This window comes from Elephantulus edwardii, unplaced genomic scaffold (assembly GCF_000299155.1).
Source record: "Elephantulus edwardii isolate Elephantulus edwardi_28Jun2011 unplaced genomic scaffold, EleEdw1.0 scaffold00104, whole genome shotgun sequence".
NCBI classification, from domain to species: domain Eukaryota; kingdom Metazoa; phylum Chordata; class Mammalia; order Macroscelidea; family Macroscelididae; genus Elephantulus; species Elephantulus edwardii.
The window spans coordinates 3,220,922-3,227,014 of record NW_006399854.1 but is presented as its reverse complement, the minus strand read 5'-3'; the positions used below and the strand labels follow the sequence as shown (position 1 = coordinate 3,227,014).

The 6,093-nt window shown below is 38.5% G+C and overlaps 1 pseudogene; it reads left to right on the top strand.

Annotated features, from left to right (window-relative positions):
• Positions 1-5,704: 5,704 nt before the first annotated feature.
• Positions 5,705-6,093, top strand: LOC102867587 (annotated as a pseudogene).

Sequence of the window (6,093 nt, the reverse complement as noted above, 5' to 3'; positions counted from 1 at the left end):
AGATGATACAACCTTGCTTGCAGAAAGTGAAGACTACTTGAAGCATTTTCTGCAGATGACCTACAATATAGATTATATCTCAACATAAAGAAAACAAAAATTCTCACTACTGGACCAATATGCAACACCAGGAGAGAAGGAGAAGATTGCTGCTGTCAACGACTTCATTTTACTTGGATATACAATCAGCACCCATGGTAGCAGCAGTCAAGAAATCAAAAGATGTGTTACATTGGGAAACTTGCTAAAGAGCAAGGATATTAAAGACTGGTATGCCCTACCCAGTCATGGCCTTTTCAATTGATTCCTATGTATGTGAAAGTTGGACAACACATAAGGCGGACCAAAAAAGAATCGAGGTCTTTGAATTTGGTGTTAGCGAAGAGTATTGACTATAGTATGGTCTGCCAAAAGAACAAACAAATCTGTTTTGGAGGAAGTGCAACAGTGCTCCTTAAGAGGCAAGCTGGGTGAAACTTTCATATATTTTTGACATGTTATCTAGAGGAGCCAATCCTTGGTGCAAGACATCGGTAGTATATAATTGCACATGCTGGTAAGATTGGTCAGAGAAAGAGGAAAACCCTCAAGGAGATGAAGTGGTAGTGACGATGACAATGAAATTGAGCATGATCTTGAGAATGGTACAGAATAAGATTCTGATCTGTTGCTCATGAGTCATAGTCAATTTCATGGTGTCTAACCTCAGATGATGAGGAACTACATATACTCTTAATCAACACATATCCATACAAGGGGCTAACATTACACAACAGGCATTGTTAAGAACTGTGACAGAATGATCAGTATTGATTACATTTCATACAAGACATCTTAGTTTCAGTTATTGGTATGTCCAATTGGTATTACAAATTTCCTTCTCCCAAATTATTGAGGACATCCATTGTGGATACAGTTGGGGAAAAAATATCATTGAGTTTCTGTCAAAATATTTCTGTATAAATATTTCTTGGAAGAAAAGTTGGTTCCTGAAACATCTGAAGACAAGTTGTTGCCATTTCAGGAACTATTTATCCTTCCACAAGACACAACTAAGGAAACACAAAATTCTCAAGAGGAGAAATTCACCAGGTAAGTTTTATGAAAGCTCCACCTTCCTGCCTGGTATAGAGGGAAAACGAAGCGAGTAGGTGGCCACAAGGTGTTGAACAGATGGATGTGGGAGTGCTGGGAAGTCAGATTCTAAATGTGCAGGGCAGAGTCCTCACAAGATCTGCCGAGGTTCCCAAAAGACTTCTTCCTTAGGAGTCCTAAGTGCATGTGAAGAAACTACTTAAGGTCAGAGTAAGAATTGTGCAGTATTGGAGTTATGCTGCATATTTGGAGGCTTCAGTCTAACTGATGGTAACATTTTTCATCTTTCTATCCAATGCCTTTTTAGACCTGACCACATGGCCAGGTAGGAATGTGTAAGTAAAATGATTCCTTGAGGCTCTATCTACCACCTGTCACTCCCCTGGGGGCATGGTCTCCAGCTGCTGTAACTGTAGACACATGGTTCCACATATATCAACATCTTCACACCAACAGTTTTAAGACCAACTAAGAGAAGCTAGCCAGACTATGGTGAGGTCCAGTCTGATGGGAGCCTGGAGATGGAATCAAAAGTTTTGTTTGTTGGATGATTCAAAGAGCTGACTTGTGACTGCTAGGAGATAAATCTTGCCAAATGACTGAGAAAACCAGAGCCTTCTTGCATTTGTGTTGCTGGACTGAACCTGGACTTTCACTTCCTGATTGAGAGGCTGCCTAAACTAACTGAGGAATTAATTGTGTCTTGCTGTTAATCTGGCTCGGAATTGCTGATCACTAAACCTGGCTTTTCACTGTTCTATTGATTTCCCTAAGAAATTCCACAACTGTTAAGTAGAAAGATTCTGTAAACACTCCATTGGTTATCTGCAATGAACTTTGGGCCTAGTAATTAGTAAAAGTAGGTGCAGGAGTTTGGGAGACCATGTCTGACCTTATGGAGATGTTTTATACTGTGGATGTTGATGGAGACAATTCCCCTATGTGGAGTTGGCAGAGGGTGAACTCGGGCATCCCACATTACTTTTGCTCCTTTTAAATACACATTATTAAAGATTCCTAAAAAAAAAAACAAAATAAATAAATAAAAATAAAGATTCCTGAGCCTATGCATTAATCCATAAAAAATTTTCTACTTTGATCTTTTCCTGTATCACAAGAAATAGGTTGCAAAGACTGGCACTAAATTTGGAGGTTTAGGGGAACGGAACACAAAAGCTAGGCTTTGTGGCAAACAAAATCCACTTTGTTGGGCACAGAAGCACCGTAGAGAGATATGTCATTTTGTCCAAAGGAGAAAAGACAAACCCATGTAATTAAGGGTGCACAATAGGAAGTGGTAGATAAAGAGTCTCCAATATGAACTAACAATCAAGTCTCATAGGCAGAGAAAGAAAACTGCAGTGCAGAGGTCTCTTCCAGGGGCAGAGGCAGAAAAGATTTACTTATTTAATACCAACCATGACAGTACTCCCCCTATTGGTTTTTGTGGTTGTTCCTCATTTAGAGAGAACATCTCTAAAGAGCATTTGCGAAGACAAGCACATATTCATAGACTCTGTGTTCTAGTCACAGCAGGTATAGGTTTTACGGCCTTAGAATGGAGCACCTTAGGGAGAGCAAAGCTTTGATAAGATGAAGTCTTACAATATTTAAATTAGCATATTAAAAATGAACTGACTTGTGCAATAGCTTCAGAAACAGCTCAAAATATGCATATACGACATTTAAAAATAGTCACATTGAAAACTGCTGATACACTGGAAACTCTGTTTTATAAAGTTTGAATTACAAAGTATACACAGCCGATGGTAAAAAAACCCAAGTTGAACAATTACAAAATACCAAGCATTTGAGTGACTTTCTAGACTCAATGTTGCCTTTCGAATGTGAATGTTGTTTTGTTTTGGCATGGAGGGAGGTGGTGGTAGGGTCAGCAGCAACACCTGAGAAAAGAGCGAACAGGAAACCTCAATTTTGGCAAATTGGAGAACCACTAATGGAAATGAAACTTACCATCCTTATTGCAAACCTTCTTAATTGCTTTCCTAATCAAACCTACAAGTGACAGTTTAAAAAGTTGCATCATCCTCTCCTTCCCCTAATACTGTGTGCCTATTTAAAGACACAATGGAGAGAGACTTCCCCAATTTATCAGTGACGCATAACTGAGTGCCACATGAGGATTTATCATGCTGAAATTGAGAGGATTCCATTTTGAATTCAGCAAAACATAATTTTAACTTTTTTAAACAATACTTTTTTACTTTAAAAATCATCTTTTTGCCTTTAGCATTTGTCTGTTCTTCCCTTATGCTTCCCTTTCCCTCTTCCTTCCTCACTAGACAGAAAAACCGCAAACTTCATGACTTTAAAAATCTCAGAAATCCACAGATCCTAAAATAAAAAAGTACAACTATTTTCACAGAAATTATTCAAATTTATATGCCTGCAAAAATAGTTTCTGATCAAGTGTTTGACTTTCAGTTCAAGAAACAAATACAAACAGTTGCAACAGATTTAGGGAATGAACTATGCACTCTTCATTAACTGCTGTTGCATGCATTCTTCCTAACTTCCAATTGTGGAGTCTTGCCCTCTGGGAACTTCTTGGAACCCTGGGTCTCTTGAGATGAAGCATGCACCAATACTGCAGTCCTGTCAGATGCCAAATCCATTTTGTGGTGAAGCAAGCAAACCTTTCTGAAGGTTAAGCTGAACCAGTAGTTAACAGTAAAAGGCATTGTGAGGCTGACCTTAAACAGGGATACTGATACATGGCTATCTAACACAATTATAACCATAGTGCCATTAAACAGTTCAACCCATACATTGTAAATCTCAGGACAGAGATTTTACAGACATAACTTTTATGTCCAAAGATAGAGAGTACAATGTCAGTGGACTTTTTCTTAAAAAACAACAAAACCAAACTATAGTTTGAATCTACTAGCAGCTCTAAGGAACAAAAATGGGCAGTATCCTCCTGTAAAAGCTTTATAATTTACAGCCTTGACAACCTGATAAAGAAGAGAGGTGCCATGAATTGGAATTGACTTAATGGCAGTGGAAGCAGTAAGCCACATGTTTAATTAAAACAATTAAAAAAAAAAAGAGTAGGAGGAAAACACAAACTTTGAGACCTGGATAGGTAAACATTCTTTTTTTAGAGATAAGGTAATTCCAAAGTCAGGGTACCAACCAAGTGTTTTCTGTGACTGAGGAAGTTTCTCTGTCCTTATCAGAAGAACAGACCTGCTACTTTTCTTTCATTAAAGATCATTGCAGCAAGGCAGCTCTTTGTTGAAGTACATAAAACAAGGAGAGGAAAACCTGCATTTACTAAATAAGTTACCTGAAGATGTTTATTTGCTAATAGCAAGTCTTTTAAAAGTACTCTACCAATTTGTCTCTACTATATACAGACACCAGAGAGTTTTAGCTATTTTTGTTACAAGGGTTCTGGAACCTTTCAGTTACACCAGTTTAACATTCAATAGCTAAAACGATGATATAAAGGGAAATTTTGTCAAAATATTTTCATTAAATAGAACAAAATACACATTAATCTTTGAGTGGTATGATAACGCAAGTTACCCACATTATTGCCCCTTTGACCCAGAAAAATCACAAACTCTTTTAAGTTTTTAATACTAGACAATTTTAGTTCACTGTATCAAAATAAACATCAATAGCCAACAGTACAATATAACAAAGGTCTTCAGTAAAGTGTATGGCAGGGCCACAGTGTAGGCCATGATTTGACTGTTGTACCTACAGTCAAGGTCGATTTCTCATCTGCCTTTAACAATTATTTCCAGAGACTTTCTCAGTATCTTCCTTACATCATGCTGGAAAAGATGGAGGGTCAGAGCGAGGAAAAAAAAAAAAAAGGAAGATCTCAACAAGATGGACTGGCAATGACTGCTACCTGGGGAATGAGCATGACAGATTGTGAGGACGTTGCAGACAGAGTAAGGCAAAGTTCAGATCCTGGGGTTGCTAAGAGTCATGGTCAATTTGATGGCATCTCAGAGCCACAGACTAAGCAGAGTCACACATCTCAACACCTAATCAAACATAAGAAAGGAATTCTTCACTCACCTCAGTCTTACAATATGAAATACAACCTTAAAGTCATTCTCTTAACTCTTTTAATAATCCTGCCCATAACATTTAAATTGAGCAGTATTTCTTTTCATGGTCACTGCTTGAGAGGATTTCACACTAACGTTTAGGACTTGGGAAGGAGTTAAGATGACCAAGAATAAACTGACCATTTAAAATAAATTTTCTTCTTGTGTACCATCAAGTCAGACCTGACCAAAAGCTGTCACTCCAAGTGGGTTTTCAGATGTGGTAAATTGCACAGGAGGAGACTGCCCATCTTTCTCCTGTGGAAGAGCTTGTGGATATGAACCTCATACCTTGGCACTGGCAACACAATTCCTTACCATTAAGCCACAAGAGCTATAAGTTAATCTTATGGGTTTAATTTCATCTCAAGGTAAAAAACAATATATCAGAAATCAAGGTATAGATTAAAATTAATTATAAAACTTCATGTTTAGCTTTTCCCCTTTCACCAGAGTTGTGCAGAGGCAGGGGCCTGGGTGCCTTCAAGATTCTGCTCCACCTGTAACCCACCGCCATGGCCGAGGAAGGCATTGCTGCTGGAGGTGTAATGGACATTAATACCGCTTTACAGGAAGTGCTAAAGACCACCTTCATCCACGATGGCCTACCACTCGGAATCTGCAAAGCTGCCAAAGCCTTAGACAAGCGCCCAGCCCATCTTTGTGTGCTTGCATCCAGCTGTAACCAGGCTATGTATGTCAAATTTGTTGAGGCCCTTTGTGCTAAACACATCACCTGATAAATGTTGATGACAACAAGAAACTAGAGTAGGTAGCCCTCTGCAAAACTGACTGAGAAGGAAAGTAATGCAAAGTAATTGGCTGTAGTTGTGCAGATGTTAAGGACTATGGCAAAGAATCTCCTGCCAAGGATGTCACTGAAGAGTATTTCAAATGCAAGAAA